Here is a 20,568-nt window from a genome sequence, read left to right on the forward strand (position 1 = left end):
ACAGGTGTGTTGAGTGTTAAATAGGAGATGTTTTGGTTTAAGTAACATGCAGGGATCATTCCTAAAACAAAGCTATTTCAATGGGAGTTGAGTATTTAGCTTAATGTAATTTGTCTGCCTTTAATTGTGTCTGTCGTGACAGCAGAGTGTGTTTGCTGCAGACATTGGTGCGAAACGATGGACCTGAGCTGGCTCAGCCCCAGGGTTTGAAGCACCCAGGCCTGACAGCAGTGGCTTCTTTAGCCGACAGAGAGAACATGTTCCTGCCGTCAGCAGGAAGCAATTTGAGAGATGAAAAGACAGGGAAGCATGACATTAGTTTTCAATTCAAGACTGAGAAGGATGAGCATGAGATCTGCTTGTTCTGAACTCCTGAGAGACGTGATCATTCAAGATCATTCAAAGAAGAGAGAGTTCAATTCAGTGCCGTAGTCAATGGCAACCTCTCATGAAGATATGAGTTTGCTTTCTTATATCTTGCATATCCATTAAGAATTATTTCATATATAGATATATTAATTCTACATTTAATTGCATTTTTTTATCCTATTTCTATTCAAGGACAGACTCACAGAGAAACATGGACTTCTCACTCCAAGTAAGAATGTTTTTCCCTGCTCTCAAGTACTCACTGTTAAGAACTGAATATCAGAATCATAGAATAGTTAGGGTTGGAAAGGACCTTAAGATCACCCAGTTCCAACCCCCCTGCCATGGGCAGGGACACCTCACACTAAACCATCTCACTCAAGGCCCTGTCCAACCTGGCCTTGAACACTGCCAGGGATGAGGCAGCCACAGCTTCCTTGGGCAACCCATTCCAGTGCCTCACCACCCTAACAGGAAAGAATTTCCTCCTTATATCCAATCTAAACTTCCCCTGTTTAAGTTTTAACCCGTTACCCCTTGTCCTGTCACTACAGTCCCTGATGAAGACTCCCCAGGATCACCTCCTCCCACCTGCTGGTCACGCTCCTTGTTTCTATTTCCCTTCCCTGATTTTCTATCCCCCAAACTTACAGGTAAACAACAAACCCAGGGCTTTGGCCTTGATCTGACTGTAAAGCATTTGGAAACAAATGTGCAATAGTGCTGTTGTTAACATAGTCAGGGGGTCCGGGCATTTGGGACGTGAAAGGATTCAGCTGACTTAGTGTGTCTCAAATGCTAAAGCCTGACGAGGTCAAAGGGGCAGGGAGCAAACAACAGAGGAGCTTCACAGGCGCCTCACTGTCTCCAGGATCTCCACAGGGAGAGGCCTGATCCTACCAAAGGAGATAGCTCCTGTCCACCAACCCCTGAGTGGATTTAGGACACCTAAATTAGAGCTGTGGCATTTCCTAAGGAGGGTTTATTGCCCTGCCCAAGCTGTGTTGTGCAGGGATGGAGCTGGGACCTTCAGCACTGAGACATCTTTGATCCCTCCTTTGCTGCATGCAGGAAGGATGAGCAGTAGAGGTAGGAGGAAAACCAGGGGGGCTGCAATAGATGAGGGTGGAGACAGAAAGCACACACCTCGGTGCAGACTGAGCAGAACTTTCCACTGTTTCCTCAGTTAATGGTGTTCCTAACACCTGTTTTGGGCCTGTACCATCTCATTTTGGTTTACAAACTGAGGTATTTTGGAGCTGGTTGAGCTGCAAGGATGCAGGTATCCAGCTCCATCAGAGATGCTCTGATGGATGGCTGCTGGAGGTCCTGTGTCACCCATGTGCCCATGCAGATGACTTAGGGTGTCTCAGCTGGCGTAAGTCAGCAACGTTCAGGCAATTAAGTAATTTCTATTTCATATTTCTAAAATTTCTATTTCTGATGCTGATGCCATCCGGGATAGAAACCAGCGTCCCAAGACTCACACTGGCACAGCAATTCTGCAGACAGAGGAATATTTGGGAATGTGCTGAACCAAAGAGCAACTCAGTAAAGGGGGGGCTCTACCAGACCTCCTCTGAGTAGGAGGAAAAGGTTTAAATACAAAAGAAAACCTTTTTTTTCTCCAAACTGTGATTTCTCTCCCTGATCTCCCACATGTGAAAGAAAAATGTCCTGGTGTCAACTCCACATGTCAGCGCTGCTGGTGACTTCAATCAGACAGAAGATGGGAGTGATGGCAACAACATCTGTGTGAGAAAAGCATTATCAGGCAGTGATGCAGTATTCCATGTTATGGCATGGCTACGGATGCTGAGGGTGAGGGTCTCTAAGAGATATGATCTAATGGTCTAAGATAAATGCTGGTGATTCTCCTCTGCTGTGCTCTGGGGAAACCCCCCTGCAGCCCTGATCCAGCTCTGGGGCAGCAGCACAAGAGGGATGTGGAGCTGCTGGAGCGAGGCCAGAGGAGGCCATGGAGATGCTGCGAGGGCTGGAGCAGCTCTGCTCTGGAGCCAGGCTGAGAGAGCTGGGCTGGGGCAGCCTGGACAAGAGAAGGCTCCTGAAGGGGAGACCTGAGAGCAGCTCCAGTGCCTAAAGGGGCTGCAGGAAACCTGGAGAGGGGCTTGGGACAAGGGCCTGTAGGGACGGGACAAGGGCCTGTAGGGACAGGCCAAGGGCAATGGCTTGAACCTGCCCGAGGGAAGACTGAGATGAGCTCTTAGGCAGAAGCTCTTTGCTGTGAGGGTGCTGAGGCGCTGGCACAGGGTGCCCAGAGAAGCTGTGGCTGCCCCATCCCTGGCAGTGCTCAAGGCCAGGTTGGACACAGGGGCTTGGAGCAAGCTGCTCCAGTGGAAGGGGTCCCTGCCCGTGGCAGGGGTTGGAGCTGGATGAGCTTTAAGGTCCCTTCCAACCCAAACCAGTCTGGGATTCTATGAAACTGTGTTTCAGCAGCATTCATGTAGAACTGTGGCCCCAAGTCAGTTTTCTGAATGTCCAGGAATTGTGTTTCTACCTGGGCGTTCTCAGGTGAGAAGGTGAACGTCAGCAAACATCCCTATCTCATGAGCAATAAACGTCCAAAGCTGGGACAAGACGTGCACTGGAACTGCGGAGGAACAACAACAAGTCCTTTGTTCTCGGTGCTTGTTCAGTACCTGAGTGAGGCTGGTCCGGGGTTTGGCCACAATGATGTGGGAAAAGGGCTGGAAATAGGTTTACTGTTGATCAGGGTGATGGTAGTGAGAACCTATTCCCTTCATAGTCACAAGCACTCCTATAATTTGCTCCTCATGTGACCGACTTCTGCATGAAGCCTGGAGAAACCAACAAAACAGCAGCTGCCAGTCGATGGCTCAGAGGCAGAAATCCAGCTCTGTTTGACTATGTTTATGTAAACTTTGCTGCCACATTTCACCTGCCATGAACTGCAACCCAGGAACCCAAGGCAGCAGTTGGAAAGGGTGGTTCCTGCTTTGTCTGCACCAGGGTTCAAAGCTGGAGCTGCTGCTGGATGCGGTGTGGGATGTGGTGCTGCTGCGGCAGGAGAGGCAGTCACTTCCCTGCTCCTGGCTCCAATGAGTTGGGATGTTAAAGATGTTGGAAGGGGATGGGGAAGGAGGGGGCTGTGGGTATGTAGGACGAGCTTGAGTTAATGAGTCCAGTAAGACTCTGAGGACCTTCTCAGTCTGGTCCTTGGTAAAGTTATTGGGACCCCTGTTATTGAGCCCCACTTTGCTGCTCCGAGATATCTCCCTGTAATTCCCATATATTAGGAATTACATATTCCCATTATTATGGGGAAATAATATATTCCCATATATTAGCAGAAGGTATACGCTTACGGAGAAGAACATATTCCCATATTTTACATAGATGTGGTTTATCAGCACCTCTTCTAAACCCGGTGACCCCATGGGAGTCAGGCAGAAGAAAGCAAAAGCATGCATGAACAATAGTTTCAGGCTGAAGATGGGAAATAGAAACCTTATGTATGTTGGAAGTATCTTAGCTACTCGAGGCTATCAGATATGTTACCTGCTCTTTAGGCTTCCAGGGATGTTGGTGCTACCAGTGCCTGAGATCTGGTTGATGGATAAATCCTTTACAAAGAGCCTGTTTCAATTCACACAAACTCAAATCTATTGAAAAACAAAACTCTTGTTTCTACAGATATTTTCCTTCATGCATTTCCTCCCTGGCGCCCTTGGTTGGCTGGTGCCCTCACAGGGTGGTCACAGCCCTGTCACAGCCAGGGATGCCACAAGGTCTAACTCTTCTCTTTGCATCCAAGCACACCCAAATAATTAATCCAGGATTTCCAAGGTAATGTCTGCATGTGGATGTTTCCCAAGGTGAGCAGAAGCAGACTTGCTGAGCTCAAGGCCAGCAGGCACAGTCTCCTCTGATGCCCTCTCTTATGCAGCCCAAAGGACCTCACCCATTAATCCCCATACAATGTTCACTGTTTTCTTTAAGCCCTAGCACACTATTTTAGAAGCCTTTATTAAATGCACATATTAAATGCACACACAAAAAAAGAAAACAACTTTGATTAAAGACTGCAGGTCCCACACCCTTAATTACCTTTGCTGTTAAATGCTTGCAACTGAAATTTGTCCATCTTTTGTGTCCTGCCATGCATCCCTGAGTTTCTTGTCAATTACAATCACTGTATCCTGGAGAGAACACATAGAAGGAGATTAATTCAGGGCTATCTTTGTAGCAAAGTTCAACCCTTTCTGAAGTCTAATCCCTCCTAAGAGAATATGTCACTTGGGAGAGGTGTCCGGGTTGGGGTTTTTCTTTAGAACTGGAGAAAATCATCTCCCGTCACCTTGATCTCCCATGACTCGTAGCATGACCCTAGTGATATTTACTGCCTTGCCTTACTACTTGCTAGAATTAAAAAATGATTCAAATATATCATCAAGAATTCAAATATATAATTTAGAAAGGATTTTACCTGGTGAGATAGCTAAGTGCTTTATAAACGATCAGAACTTGGGCAAGAGTGAAGTTAGACTAGATAACTGTTGTAGGCCCTGTCCAATTGAACTATTCTAAAACCCAAAATCTCATGGTTTTACAGAAGATGCTGAGGATTTGGGGGTCCTTGACTTTGCAATACTCTGCTTCTCCAAATGGCTACAAATGCCTTGCAAGTAAGGTAGACCAAATGCCATGGACCTCTAGTCAATAAGGTTTTTCTCAGCACCAGGACCCAAAAGATGCTATCAAAGGTTTCAGTCTACTGTTGCTAGAACTGTCTGCACTTCAGCCCGTGTGAATGAAGCCCAGCTGGGGAACATGGGTTTGTTATACAGGAATTAAACATTATCTGCTGGAAATTATATTATCTGGAATCCAAAAGCAGGTCTTTCATTATTACTTCCCTTTCAAGCTACCACTTTCTCTCTGTGGAGTGCACTGGATTGTGTTGCTGGCCCTTTTTAATTAGGATAATTTCAAAATTGAGTTGAATTAAACATCTTATTTTAGCAGTAGAAGAGGGGACACTGGAATAACTGCTGACAGAAGGGCTGTGCCTGCTCTTTCTTGGTCTAGCTCCAAAGACCTGCTAGTACTTATTCATAGGAGCAAAGCTAAGAGAGATGGGCTCAGCATCCTCCCAGATTTCACTGTTCCTTCTGAAACAGAGGAAATGTCCACACTCAACGCAGGGAGGAAACACAGGAAAACATCTTCTTGTGTCCCATCCCTGGGAAAAATGGTGGAGTGCTGGTACACAGGAAAGCCAGGGTGCTGTGGGACCATCCCTGTGTGGGTTCCCAGCTGGATTAGAGCACCATCATGCTACAGTGACATATTAGAAAAGCAAGTTTATTTTACAGCCAGAGCTCTGGAAAAGCTTGACTCATTTTCATAGGATTTTTAGGAAAAAGCATGTGCAATATGAAATCCTGTAGCAACCAGGGTGCACACACTATGAGGGATGTCCTGCAGAAACATGTCGCATCCCTGCAAATAGGAACTGGCTTCTTGCTTAAGATGGGAAACCCAATAAAATACGTAGTGAGTGTGTGAGTCCAAACATCCTAAGGACAGCCACGGATATGATCTGATTTGCAGCTCTCTCATGGCAATGGTCCTTCAGCTGTCTTTTTCTTATCAGAAACCTAAGAAATAGGCAACTCGGATGGGCTGGTCATGGAGGGGGAGGTAGGAGAGAGGAAAAGGAACGTGTGCATCCTCCTTGGGCATGAATGTCAAGGATGTGAAAGCCTTGCTGCTGATGGATTTGTCATCAGGAATCTGAGTCTCATACATTGTCCTTGACTGATGGGTGGAGAGAGATGTAGAAGGGGTATCAGGAGGTGAAGGCTCCTGACGATCCTCATTGTGAAGTCCCATCCGAGCATCCTGGCAGACATGCTCCAGGCACAGAGCTCCTCTTGTCTCTTCTAGTCAGCACAACGGGCTGGTTTGAGGAGATTCAAGTTAAACAACCTGATTTAGCTAAACCACATATCCAGCGTGCAGTAGGATGTGTTTAAGAACTGCTGAGGCTGTGGGGCAAAAGCTACCCACACCCCTGGTGATGCAGGCAGCCCCATGAACTGCTTTGAAATGGCCTCTGTTACCCTTCTACATGTTAGTAATGGTGTGGGGGTCAAATGAGGCTTTTGGGGAAAGAGCTAGGAGAAAAGAAAGGTGACAGGTAAGGTATCTCTGGTGAGAGCAGTGAGGGATGCCAAGGGGGGCGGGATGGAAGATGTTAACCAAGGAGTGTTGCTCTGCTTGGGAAACAAATTCAGATGTGCCAGTCAGCCTGATGTCAGGGTGATGCTGGGCTACTGGAGGAAGGGCTGGGTGGACAGCAGCACCCAGGATTGGTGGGGAGGCAGGAGGTTCCCCCAGCCCCTCTGGTCCTTCAATGCCCTGAGCTGCAGGACACACTCCGGCTCATGGGGTAGGAAAGTGTTGGCTGGACCTGGGTGAAAAGACCTTTGGTTATTTCTGTTATTTCATAGAATGACAGAATCCCAGACTGGGTTGGGCTGGAAGGGACCATAAAGCTCACCCAGCTCCAACCCCTGCTACGGGCAGGGACCCCTTCCACTGGAGCAGCTTGCTCCAAGCCCCTGTGTCCAACCTGGCCTTGAGCACTGCCAGGGATGGGGCAGCCACAGCTTCTCTGGGCACCCTGTGCCAGCACCTCAGCACCCTCACAGGGAAGAGCTTCTGCCTAAGAGCTCATCTCAGTCTCCCCTCCGGCAGGTTAAAGCAATTTCAGACTAAACTGTGTATTCTGGGGCACATAAATAGAACTTTTGCTCTGAAACAGCTACATCATTAACCAGTGTCTGTGCTGGGGGGATAACTAACTTTAGTTGAGCAGGTCAGTAGGTACCCTCACACTGTTCATCCCACAGCTGCAAATTTCCATCTCATGTATAAATGCTATCCTGTGTGTATATGAGGTTATCTGTACCATGATATATTGCTTTCCCAGCACAGTTACTATAAATCTGCCCTGCTCTGATTCCTGAAGGCCACAGAGTGATAAAATATCTACTATACGACTGGTGTGCTTGTGGTTTGATACTGTTATCTCCTTTTTCCCCCATCAAAAGCAGGAGCGTGTCAAGCCCTTTTCTCCTAACATCTTCTGCAGCAAGCAGGGAATGAAACCATCTCCCTTTCCTCCCCAGTCACCTCACTGGGATGGCAAAGCGGTCTAAACTGGGATATGAGCCCTTGGCAGCTGAGGGAAGGGAGGGAGGACTTCAGCCAGGTGTATTTTTACCAAAGCAATATGATAAGAAGCAAAGGCCACGTGAAGATAAGCTTGTTTGTTTTATTAGCTGACCAAGAATAAATCCTGCGCTCTTGTCATGGCACAGCCTGGCCTGCTGATGTGTGCAAACCACAAGTTGCCTTGTTCAGTAAGGTTTTATTACATGGGTAAGGGCTATCATTTCACAGTGTGGAGATGCCCAGTGGGAAAAAGAGGGTGAAAGATTCGAGCACTCTGGGATATCACATCTCCTTGGTGTGTCAGTCCTTCCCCTTGAAAGAATGGAGTCTGAGCGACCCTGATAGTTTCTCCATTGCTGTAATACACAAACTAATCTGATAAAAAATACATGTATTTTCCAATCTCCCCCATGTTTGCTGGGTGCTGGAGTGCTGTTTGCTGCCTCCTTCCTGTTTGTGGTGGTTGTGCTGGTGGAGATGAGATAGGATTTAGGGGGAAAAGGAGGGTCTGCATATCTGCAGGTGAGTCAGGGACAGGAAGGGCATCATTAAAAGATGTGTTGGAGATAACAGAGGGTGCAGGAAGGTGAGTGCAGAGGATGTGGGCTCCCAGGAGCAGGAGAAGCAAGGTGCTGGGCTTCTGGTGTGAGCAGGCATATGGTGAAAGACTCCTTGGTGGGCTTTGTGCTCTTGCCCACCAGATCCTGGAGTAACCGAAGGTCAAGCAAAGAAGCTGCCAAAATCCTGAAGATGAGGCACAGGACAGTAACCCTGAGACACTTCTCACTGTCCCTAAGAGGAAGATTTTCTGCTAGGACTTTGTCCTGAGGACCAGAAAGATGAAAGAGTACTCCTCAGCCTTTGCTAACCCGGGGCTGCTCCACAAGCAGTAGTGGTGATTTACACCTGGTGAAAGCTGATTCACAAAGTACATTACCAAGAGGATAGGCAGAGCTGTGCCTGTTTCAGAGGAGCAAAACTGAAGACAAGAACTGAAGGTTTTCATCTATCATCATCAGTGGCAGAGCCTGCGTCATCCAAACCCAAGCCCATGGAGTCATGCTGCCTGCCACCCCTCTCTAGCCAAGGGCTGGGCTACCAGCCCCACAGTGGTTCCTGCCCAGGAACCTTTGCAAATGCCCATGTGCTTCCCTGGGGCTAGAACAGTGGCAATCCTTTAAACTAGTAATTTGTTCTGGGCAGAGCCAGCACATCCAGATGCAGCCATCACAGCTCCGTGTGGTGCCCAGCCTGCTCTTTTCAGCCTTGTTTCTAATGAGCAGTGCACCCAGGACCAGACTGCTACTGCTCCAGCATGGCTTTCCTCCAAAGTTTTAGTCTCCTTCTTGCTAATACTTCATTTCAAGCAGCTTTTTTGGGCTACAGATTGCTTAAAAAGTCAACTGTGTCAATAAACCCGAGCATACAGAATATAATACAGATGTGTGATGGGAGTTTTGAAAGTGATGAAATGGCCAAGTTACAGAATCCCAGACCGGTTTGGGTTGGAAGGGACCTTAAAGCTCATCCAGCTCCAACCCCTGCCACGGGCAGGGACCCCTTCCACTGGAGCAGCTTGCTCCAAGCCCCTGTATCCAACCTGGCCTTGAGCACTGCCAGGGATGGGGCAGCCACAGCTTCTCTGGGCACCCTGTGCCAGCGCCTCAGCACCCTCACAGGGAAGAGCTTCTGCCTAAGAGCTCATCTCAGTCTCCCTTCTGGCAGGTTAAAGCCACTCCCCCTTGTCCCATTGCTACAGGTCCAACTAAAAACTCGGTCCCCGGCCTTCCTCTAAGCTCCCTTTAAGTATTGAAAGGCCACATTAAGATCCCCCTGGAGAGTCAAACAGGAAGAGTGCCTTGCTGTCACCCCCATCCAGCACCCTGGATTTTCCACACCCTTCACCCTAATGCCAGTGAAATACCCTTGCTTCTCCCACTGCACTGATTAGCCATTCCCTCCAGCTGCACCCCATAAGCAGCATCACAATCCTCTGATGCAATTAATACCCACCATAAGGGATTATAGAAAAAAATCCCATTTGCAGCCAGAGGAAGAAAGAAATATTTCTGGGTTACTGGAATATTTCCCGGCCAGCTGTGCCTCTGCAAAACGCGCTTGGTCAATGGTTAATTTGAATTCATTCTCCAGCACAGACCGAGTTATTGATGTCCCTGTCAGAGATGCTTTTTGTCAGCCTGCGGAGGCATCAGACAGGACCCACCTTGCCTGGTGCGCAAGGAGATCTTTCATCACCCATCTCTGCCAGCCTCCTCAGCAGCCTGACCTTTGCAAATGCCCGTGTGCTTCCTTGCAGCTGGAATAGTGGCAATCCTTTAAACTGGCAATTTGTTCTTACCTGGCTAATCATACTTTGCATTTGTAAGGTCTCCTTAACCCAAAGATATAGCTGTGAATTAAATCAGGGGAGGAGAGTAATGAATTATGTCCAGGTAGCCTCATTAGTCAGCTGAGTTATGTGAAATACAGGAAATTAGGGTTATTATTTTAAGCAATGTGTGAGGTCAAGGAGAAAATCCAAATGTTCTGATTTGCAGCTTCTCATCTGTAGTACGGAGAGTGGCATCAGGGCTGGATTTCACCCCATCTGCAGACCCATCGCTCTTCAGACCTGTGCTGAATACCATGAATTTAGCCTTGACTTGAAAACAGCCTTGGCACTGATCACTGCGTTGGATACAAGTGCCCTTCTAAAAATAACTGAGAAGTGGGGGAAGGAACTTGAATGATCAGCATTTCAAAACCAGCTTCTCCTCTTGCCATAGCAAAGCATTGCTTCACCCATAGGTACCCTGCTCTGAAGTTTAATTCACATACATATAGATATAAGAAGCTTTGTGCTGAATCTTTCGCCATACACAACCTGCCTGGCCACATTCATATCCCATCACCTCATTTTCTCTCCAACTTGGCATTCAGGCTATCTCACCCATCAGATCTGGTGGAGGAGAAATCACCGGAACCCCACATCCAACGCCACCAGCCCCCCAAGCACTGACAGACGTCTCCGTGCTCAGGAAGGAGGGTAGAGCCACTTGTTCAGGCTCTGTCGGGACGGGAATAAAGACCTTGTCTGTCTCCAGTCCTTGCTTCTACAGTAGGGCTATTATTTGGCTTTTTAAAGGAGGTCTATTTGCTTTCAACTCAACTGCAGCCTGGCCAGAATAATGATCCCTCTGAATCTAGCAGGAAGATTGTTTACCCAGCTTCTTTTAAGTGTTTCTTTTCCTGCAGAAGTCTCTGATGAAGCACCCAAACACTTGATGGTCACGGTGACATTTTGCAGATCACTTCTTAGAATCCTGCTGAAGGCATCACTGTGTCTCCATCCTTGAAGATATTGCCAATCTCTCACCCAAGTACCAGAAGTACTTTGGGAAGAACAAAGGATTTTTCTCCTTTAGTTTATTTTTTCAGTACCTATCTGTGTGTATAACGAAACTTTCCACACAGGGGATGTGTAACTTGAGCAGAACACAGTATGTTGAATTTTGCCTTCAGCTACACTCTCTGAAGCCAAGATTTGCTTCAAGCTAGCGAGGGAGAGCCAAGCTACCAGCACACTGCAGCTATGAGCAAGGTACTTTGTTAATATTCTATATTTCCCCTTTGAAGCAGCAGGTTCCCATCATTGCTGAGCCATCTTGAAAGGTATTGCCAGTACGAGGGCAGAGTTTGGCACAGCATCTTTTTGGTTGCAGTTTGCGCTCTCAAATATCTCCCTGTCCTCAGCTGCTCTTGAGGCTGGAACATTTCCCACTGGCAAAGATCCACCAGTTCCCACTGAATTAGGAGAGAGCTTGGGAGATTCTTAACATCTTCCCAGAGCTTTTTACCGGGAGCAGCCCTGTGAGGATGCTGAGGCAGGATACAGGTCTGCCTGCGTGGATCCCAGCACCCTGTGCTTGGCAGCACAAGGATCCAGGCAGCCTGCCTCAGTTCCCCCTGTGAAGGCGATGGAGGAACTCGCCTGACGCCTCGCTACCTTCCTAAACACATGCTTTAATAAAGAGCCAATTTAATATCCCAAGCACTGAGTCATCTTGTGTCACTACCTGGCACACGGTACCCAGAACAGCAGTCACAGCATCTTTTCCTTGAAAGAGGATGTTTCATTCCCGCCTCCATCCCCGGCTTTTCACAACTCCTCTCTTTTTTGTTATTTCTTTTTTTTTCTTTTAAGCACAAACCCTCTAATTTCACAATTTCCATCCTTACTAAGCTGTGATGGGATTAAGCCTGAAGCGGGGATAAAAGAAGGATGCCAAGCTGTTCAGCATGCCCATGAGGCAGGATGGAGCAGAGATGCACCCTCACAGAGACAGGATCGGCAGCTTCACTTTCCTCTTTGAACCTGGAGCCATTTCCTGAAGAGAAGTCCCCGGTTACTGTAAAGCTGCACTTTCTTCCTGCTGGGACATGTTAATAATGTACACCATGACCAGCATGGTCATGGAGCTTCAAACCCACTCAAGGGTGGGAGTGCGGGGGTGAGATGGGACATTTTCCTGAGTCCCAGATGATGCTGCCTGGCACTCATCCCATGTACCATATTCCCTGGTTTTACCTTTAGCCACCCTGCTATCATCCCTGTCCAAATCCCCCCTACCACCACTAACCGCTAGAGGAATGACCACAGCTCCTGCAGACACTGCGCTTTGTGGGATGGGTCATTTCTCCCCCCAGAATAATCTCAGTTGTGTGCCCTGATTCAGCACCTGTGTGGCCTCCTGAACTGAAGCCCCCTATCCCAAACCCTGCCACCCTCCTGCTTCCAGCAAGCAAGGAGGCGAGTGCCTGGTGGCAGTTTGCAATGTGATGAGGCCAAGGATGCCCTGAACAGCCTGGGGCAGGAGTGGAATGCATGGAGAATCCCCATACACCTGATGGGACCTGATGTGCCCACCTGGGAGCAAGACTTGATATGCCAGTGTGTTCACATTACTAGTATTACAGGCTGGTGTTCTCCAAAGAGGGCCTAAAAGAAACCTGGAGAGGGGCTTTGGACAAGGGCCTGTAGGGGCAGGCCAAGGGGAATGGCTTGAACCTGCCCGAGGGGAGACTGAGATGAGCTCTTAGGCAGAAGCTCTTCCCTGTGAGGGTGCTGAGGCGCTGGCACAGGGTGCCCAGAGAAGCTGTGGCTGCCCCATCCCTGGCAGTGTTCAAGGCCAGGTTGGACACAGGGGCTTGGAGCACCCTGCTCTAGTGGAAGGGGTCCCTGCCTGTGGCAGGGGTTGGAGCTGGATGAGCTTTAAGGTCCCTTCCAACACAAACCAGTTTGGGATCCTATGATTTGTTATGAATAACCAGCTGAGACGAATGATGATCAGATTAAAATTGCCACTATCATTTAAAAAGATGATCATTGATGCAAAAGTGGATCCTATCTTTTTTTTATCCCCATCCCTGCTCCTGTGCATCACGAGCATCCCTGGGAAATACTGGTCCTGGGGGCTCTCAGCTGAGGGCCTCAGGGGCCGGAGGGGATGTGCTAGACTGTAGCAGGGATGAACAGGCAAACAGGACATGCAGAGCCATTGTCTAACCCAGTGAGCTCTGCACGGCAGCTCAGTGATGCTGTGGGCACTGGGATTAATAATTAAACTGTAGTAGGATCATAGATAAAAATACGAAAATCTAGGCGGTTCCCTTTGCTTAAAATATGACAAAATAAATTAAAAAAATAAATACGATCAGGAGCTAAATTAACAATGTGCTCTCCCAATTATAGCCACCCTCCGGTGAATACAAGGTTGTCATGGCAACCTGCCCAGCAAAGGATGTGGCCAAAAATAAAGCACAGCAGGGAGAAAGAGCTTTTGAATCCCTCTTTGCAGTCAAAGAAGAATCAGGTTCCTTCTCCGGGTTAATTTATGTCTGCGTTTCTTCCACTGATGTTCATTAACATGATCCATTTATCCTGATGAATGTTAGGGCAAAGTGAGGTGGGGAGTGACAAGGAATCCACGGCTAGAAATAAAGTTAGCTCTTGGATACAACCCAAACAATGAGGAAAAGGGGAATGATGAGGCAGTTCGGTGCTTCTGAGAGCCTGGTGGGGTGAGGAGAAGGTGGCTAAAACCGCTTGTAGGGACATTTCCAAGTGGCTTTATGAAGGTCTAAAGGGGCAAAAAGGATCCAGCTGGATAGAAGAGTGTTTAAAAGGTGTTTAAATTATGTGTTTATTACATTTCTTGACTCAGTTTGGTGGATTTATATGGAAATGCTTGATTTATATGCAAACACTTGATTTATATGGAAACATTAGCAATTTGCTTCTTTTAAGCTCTGTTTAAAGCTCACCTCCTCAAAACCTGGATAGATACTGTCTAGGGAAGTATTTAAAGTCACTTTTTTACTGTATTTCTCAGCTTAAACCTGCTTCCTTAAAGCCAGGATGGATACTGTTAGAAGGGCATTGGTTAAAAAGGTATTTAAATTTTGGTGAGTTTTTATATTTTCCAAATCAGAGTTTTGTGGATTTATACAGAAACACTTGATTTATATGGAAATGCTTGATTTATATTGAAACACTTGCTATTTCCTTAAAGCCCACCTCCTTAAAGCCTGGATGGATGCTGGCTAGAAGGGTGTTTAAAAGGTGTTTAAATTCCAGGCTTTTTTAAATTTCTCAACTCAGAGTTTTTTGTATTTATATGGAAACACTTGATTTACAAGGAAACACTTGCGGTTTCCTTCCTTTAAGCTCAGCTGAAACCCACCTTCTTAAAGTGGACTGATGCTGGCTAGAAGGACGTTGGTTTAAAAGGTGTTTCAAATACGTTTAAATTTGGGGGTTTTTTACATTTCTCAGCATTTTGTGGATTTATATGAAAGCACTGGATTTATATGGAAACTCTCACCACTTCCTTCCTTTAAGCTCAGCTTAAAGCCCACCTCCTTGAAATCTGGATGGGTGCTGTTTAGAAGGTAAATCTGGATGGATGCTGTTTAGGTGGTGTTTAAAAGGCGTTTAAATTCTGTGTTTTTTACATTTCTTCACTCAGACGTTGAGTGCTTATATGGAAACACTTGATTTATAAGGGAACACTTGCAATTTCCTCTTTAAGCTCTGCTAAAATCCACCTCCTTCAAGCCTGGATGGATGCTGGCTAGAAGGGCATTTTAAAAGTGTTTTAAATGTGTTTTAATTCTGCAGGGCTTTTTTGCATTTCTTGACTCAGAGTTTGGTGGATTTACATGGAAACACTTTATTTATATGGAAACACTTGATTTATATAGAAACACTTACCATTTCCTTCCTTTAAGCTGTGCTTGAACCCACCTCCTTAAATCCTGGTTGGATGCTGGCTACAAGGGTCTTTAAAAGGTGTTTAAATTCTGTTTGTTTATATTTCTTGACTCATACTTTTGAGTATTTATATGGAAACACTTGATTTACATGGAAACACTTGATTTATATGGAAACACTTGATATATATGGAAATGCTTGATTTATATTGAAACACTTGCTATTTCCTTAAAGCCCACCCCCTTAGAAGCCTGGATGGATGCTGGCTAAAAGGGTATTTAAAAGGTGTTTCAAATATGTTTAAATTTGAGTTTTTTTTACATTTCTTGACTCAGCGTTTTGTGGATTTAAATGGAAACTCTTGATTTATATGGGAACATTTGCAGTTTCCCACTTTCAAGCTCAGCTTAAGACCACCTCCTTAAGCCTGGATGGAGGCTGGTTAGAAGAGTGTTTAATAGCTGTTTGAAAAGGTGTTTAAATTCTGTTGTTTTCCATTTTTCTCGACTCAGAATTTTGTGGATTTATATGGAAAACAGCAGGTTGAAGGAGGTGATCCTACCCCTCTACTCTGCTCTCATGAGACCCCACCTGCAGCACTGCGTACAGTTCTGGTGTCCTCAACATAAGAAGGCCATGGAGCTGTTGGAGCAAGCCCAGAGGAGGCCACGAGGATGATCAGGGGACTGGAGCACCTCCCGTATGAAGACAGGCTGAGGAAGTTGGGGCTGTTCAGCCTGGAGAAGAGAAGGCTGCGTGAGGACCTCAGAGCAGCCTTCCAGTGTCTGAAGGGGCCTATAGGGTTGCTGGGGAGGGACTCTTCGTCAGGGACTGCAGTGACAGGACAAGGGGTAACGGGTTAAAACTTAAACAGGGGAAGTTCAGGTTAGATACAAAGCAGAAGCTCTTCCCTGTGAGGGTGCCCAGAGAAGCTGTGGCTGCCCCATGCCTGGCAGTGTTCAAAGCCAGGTTGGACACAGGGCCTTGAGTGAGATGGTTTAGTGTGAGGTGTCCCTGCCCATGGCACCGGGTTTGGAATTGGGTGATCTTAAGGTCCTTTCCAGCCCTGACTATTCTATGATTCTATAAAATGCTTGATTTACACGGAAACACTTGATTCCAATCAATGAGCCTGCCAGTGCCTAAAGGGGGCCTACAAGAATGCTGGAGAGGGACTTCACCAGGGATTGTAGCAATAAGCAATGGCTTTACCCTGCCCGAGGGGAGACTGAGATGAGCTCTTAGGCAGAAGCTCTTCCCTGTGAGGGTGCTGAGGCGCTGGCACAGGGTGCCCAGAGAAGCTGTGGCTGCCCCATCCGTGGCAGTGCTCAAGGCCAGGTTGGACACAGGGGCTTGGAGCAAGCTGCTTTAGTGGAAGGGGTCCCTGCCTGTGGCAGGGGTCGGAGCTGGGTGAGCTTTACGCTCCCTTCAACACAAACCAGTCTGGGGTCCTACATGGAAACACTCGCCATTTCCTTCCTTTAAGCCCAGTTAAACCCCCCACCCTTGGATGGACGCCGCTCGTCCATGATGAGCACGGGTGGGCGAAGCAGCGTTCCCGGCCTGAATCCCTTGGGACGCCTCCTGGGGTGGGGGGGGAGCGAAACGGGACTTACCGCGTTGAACGCGTGGGGCGAACCCGAGCCCTGTGCGTGCGGGGCCGGCAGCACCGGGCCGGCCCCGGGGCTCTGCCTACAACTCCCGGCAGCGCCGGGGGAGGCCGCGGCGGGGCGGAGCTGGCGGCCGCGTCACCCGGGGCCGCCCCGTCCCGTCGCTCCTCCGCAGCCGGCGTGTGCTCCGGGGCGGGCGGCGGCCCCGCCGTGTCCCTGTGTGTGAGCCCCCCCCCGCCGCCGGTCCTTCACCTCAGCGCGGCGCCCATGCGGCTCCCGGCGCGGCCCTGACAGCGCGGCCCGGTAAGGCGGCGGCATGACACAGCACGGGGGGGCAATGGGGGGTGTGTGTGTGTGCGTGGAGGGGGGTCACGTCCCGCCTTTTGTCTCCCTCAGCAGCCATGGACCCGCTGCGGGGCGGCGGTTGGCACCGCAGATGGAGCCGGGCGGGGGCTCGGCCTCGGGGGCTGGGGCTCGGTGGCGGCGCTGCGTCGGGCGGCCTCGTCCCGGGTGGGTTCCCCTCCCTGTGCTGGCAGCTGGTGTGCGGACGTGGAGCCCCCCCCTTCCAGAGCCGGTGTTGCCTTCGCCTCGCATAGCGGAGGGCCAGGGCTGGGTTCGTGTCCGCTGCTCGGCCTCTGGAAGCTTCCCGGAGCGCTCGGTGAGCCCTGATGGAGGGCAGGGCTGGGCTCTGCTTCCATTGCTGCTGGCGAGGGGAAAGGAGAGGGGGGAACCCGTGCTGCCCGTCCGCACCGCGGTTATTGGCGTTCATTGTAGGGCGGCTGTGCGCAGAGCGAGCGGTGCCACCCGGGGTGACCCCCTACAAGGGGAGACATCCCCAGTTGGGGTGCCCATTGGGAGCATCTCCCACCCGCTGCCGCGTCCATGGCACAGGGGTAGGTTTGGGAATAGGGAGGGAGGGCTCGCCGCGGACGAGGGTTTGTTGTTGTTCGGTGGTTACTGCTTTCCTGCAGAGTCACTCCGGCTGCACGTGGTCTCGGGGAGCGTGGGTGACACTAAGGGATGGCAGATGCTGGTGGCACCGAGCAGCCGGCAGTTGTGGGATGGGTTTTGCTGCAGCTGCCACCGGCAGTGCCGCACGTCTGGAGGTGCCGTTGTTGGGTGTCCTTGGCTTCCCAGCGCCTCGGTACAGAGTCAGTGGGAGTTGTGGTTCCATTAAGATTCATCTCCTGGGGCTGCTCCCTCTGTCAGGCTCACAGAATCCCAGACTGGTTTGGGTTGGAAGGGACCTTAAAGCTCATCCAGCTCCAACCCCTGCCACGGGCAGGGACCCCTTCCACTGGAGCAGCTTGCTCCAAGCCCCTGTGTCCAACCTGGCCTTGAGCACTGCCAGGGATGGGGCAGCCACAGCTTCTCTGGGCACCCTGTGCCAGCGCCTCAGCACCCTCACAGGGAAGAGCTTCTGCCTAAGAGCTCAGCTCAGTCTCCCCTCGGGCAGGTTCAAGCCATTCCCCTTGGCCTGTCCCTACAGGCCCTTGTCCCAAGTCCCTCTCCAGGTTTCCTGCAGCCCCTTTAGGCACTGGAGCTGCTCTCAGGTCTCCCCTTCAGGAGCCTTCTCTTGTCCAGGCTGCCCCAGCCCAGCTGTCTCAGCCTGGCTCCAGAGCAGAGCTGCTCCAGCCCTCGCAGCATCTCCATGGCCTCCTCTGGCCTCGCTCCAGCAGCTCCACGTCCCTCTTGTGCTGCTGTCCCAGACCTGGGTCAGGACTGGGGGGGGGGGGGGGTTCCCCAGAGCACAGTAAGGGGGCAACCAGACTGTATCTAAAGGGTCTGAGTTTGCCTACAATGGGGCTTTGCAGTGACCAGAACCAGGTGCCTAAAGACATTCTCAGGCAGCTAAATCCATGTGAAACCTTCTCATTGTCTTGCCTGGAGCATCCCTCTGTCCCGGCCGCAGTCCCCCCGTTCTCCCCAGCAGTGAGGACTCTCCGTTCTCTTCTCCTGCCACGCTCAAGAGGCTTATACAATGTTTTTGGCGCTTTCCCCCATAGTCATTATTCTGGGGAACGTGGTTGGTTTTTTATGGTTTGGGTTTAATCATACTCTTTTATTTTTATTCTTATTTTTTTAAGTGTCTGAAAAGCTCCAGGACTTCCTTTGTCCTCCCCACTCCCAGTAGTTGTCTTCAGAGCAGAGATGCTCTAGCCCTTGAAGCATCTTCATGGCCTCGTCTGGACTCACTCAGGGCTTCTCTGGAAGGGGTGAGACCCACACCAGTAAGACCCCACACTGGATGAGGCAACAATTCCATTAGATTGGAAAGGGGCTGGCGTTGTTTCCCAGCATGATGAGGGCTGGAGTGCTGTGAGCCTCTCAGGAGACCTGGTGCCTCCTCTGAAAGAGGCTGTTTCCACATCTCCACATGTGCCACCTTCTCTCCTGAACCAGTAATCCATTCTCTTCCTCCAGCATTCAGGCAGGTGTAGGACGAAGCATGAAGTCACAGCCTTGTTAACAGAAACGGAAGAGACAGGAGGAAGCAGAAGGTACACTGAGCTTCCAGGTTGTTTCCCTCAATCTAGAGACACCAAAATAAGACCAGGTGATTTAACAGTCCCTCCTCTCCAAAATATAGAAGGACTTTTTGGTGGTGGACCATGCTCTAAATACCCAGATGCTGTCAGGGAGGTATCATGCGGGATGGGGAGTGAAGCATCCCGCTCCGCTTACGTCTTAGATGACCCTGACAAGCAAATATTCACACTTTTTCTCTAGTGAGTGGAAAACAACCCCATTTTATTGTGTCAGTCCATGTTATTTTTCCTTTTAAGGACCATAAAGGCTTTGCTCTGCCCTTGCTGATCCCGAGGTCAAAAAGCAAACCCTTGTGCTGGATTTTATTCCCTTGAGCCTTGAGTGAAATCTGTAGGCTGTGGTTTCCCCACGTTAAGTGTGTTAGCTTTGGCAGAGAGATGAGCGGTGTCTGTTTTGGGAAGCTCAGGCTGTGCTTGTACCTAAAGCTATCTCCCTCTGAGCTCTGTCTGAGCCCTCCCTACGATCTGGGTACCGCACCAGAGGGTTCTGTGAATGTAAGGTTGTGTGGTAGGACTTATCCAGCTCTTACAGAGCATTCTTTTTATATAATTTATAAGATCTCAGGTTGATTTTAAAGGAAAGCAGAACAGCAGTGGTTGGATGCTGCAGGTGAAGGTGATGCAGGGAAGCAACATGTCTCGGGGGAGCTGGAGGGTAAAGCCCAGTGCCAGGAGCTCCCCATCCAATGGGAGACCAGAGAAACCATTTGTGGAGGTGAAATGAACACCATCTCTGCCTTTGCAATGTGATTTGGGAATGGAATGAGCTACCCGGGGGGCTTTGCTGGCTTTGACACCCTTGTTCTCGGAGCTGAGGCAACCTCACACACAAATAGGATGGGAGTGATCTATGGAGGGTTCCTGAGATCCATGAAAAATAATGTGCAAAGCATGAAAACAGACTTGTTATAGCTGTTAGCCCTTGATCCAAACTGTGGAAGGGAAGATGACAAGGTGCTGAGCTTTATCTCCAGATGTCCCTCCTTCAGCCCTTGGTCTTGGGTGAGAAAAACACTCCTTTTGTTCTCTCTTTTCTCCTCGCTTTGGGGTGAAGTGCTCTACCCTTGTCTCCTTGTGAGGACAAATTTTGCTATAGTGACTTTCCCCTTCCCTCTCATTTTGGGTCTCTCTGTTCTGTTTTTCCTTGCAGCCATCCTTGCTGCTGCTTGGTCTTTTCCCAGCTCCTGCAGTGTGAAATTGTGGTAGTTATCACTGGTTGAATTTTTGCCTGCAGGTCTTTGCAGAGCAGCAAGAAAATTCTCCTGGACCTTAGTTAATTTTCCTCAGTTCTTGCTGCTCAACTGAATCTTTGGGGCCCCGTGTGTTTGTGGGGAGCTATACCTAAAAGTATAGCAAGACCCTGTGGTTTCTATGGAAGCTGGGGTAGCAGACGAACTACTTCAGCAGCTGTTTGGGGTACATTTAGTATATTGCCTGACTATTTCAATGGAGCAGTTAAATACTGCTAATGATTTCGCTTTTCAGCTTGGCAGAAGCATAAAGACATTTACATTACACATGCCATTGTTGAGTTTCAGAGTTA

General features: G+C 49.1%; 1 protein-coding gene and 1 long non-coding RNA gene across 4 annotated transcripts in view; one reads left to right on the plus strand and one right to left on the minus strand.

Annotated features, from left to right (window-relative positions):
* LOC136005739 (uncharacterized) overlaps nt 1–16,539 on the minus strand; it is a 43,032-nt gene extending 26,493 nt beyond the window's left edge. Inside the window, exons 1-2 of the long non-coding RNA XR_010608865.1 lie at nt 16,483–16,539; nt 4,459–4,550 (exon numbers count right to left, since the gene is read on the minus strand). This is a non-coding gene — a long non-coding RNA (uncharacterized LOC136005739). The remainder of the gene's footprint in view (nt 1–4,458; nt 4,551–16,482) is intronic.
* A 94-nt stretch (nt 16,540–16,633) lies between these two features.
* The window catches only part of CTIF (cap binding complex dependent translation initiation factor), a 154,396-nt gene continuing 150,461 nt past the window's right edge, over nt 16,634–20,568 (plus strand). For all 3 annotated transcript variants that reach the window (XM_065662903.1, XM_065662905.1, XM_065662906.1), the window contains exon 1: nt 16,634–16,779. The gene's annotated coding sequence lies outside the window, so the exon portion shown is untranslated. The remainder of the gene's footprint in view (nt 16,780–20,568) is intronic.

Source organism: Lathamus discolor, chromosome Z (assembly GCF_037157495.1).
Source record: "Lathamus discolor isolate bLatDis1 chromosome Z, bLatDis1.hap1, whole genome shotgun sequence".
Taxonomy (NCBI): domain Eukaryota; kingdom Metazoa; phylum Chordata; class Aves; order Psittaciformes; family Psittacidae; genus Lathamus; species Lathamus discolor.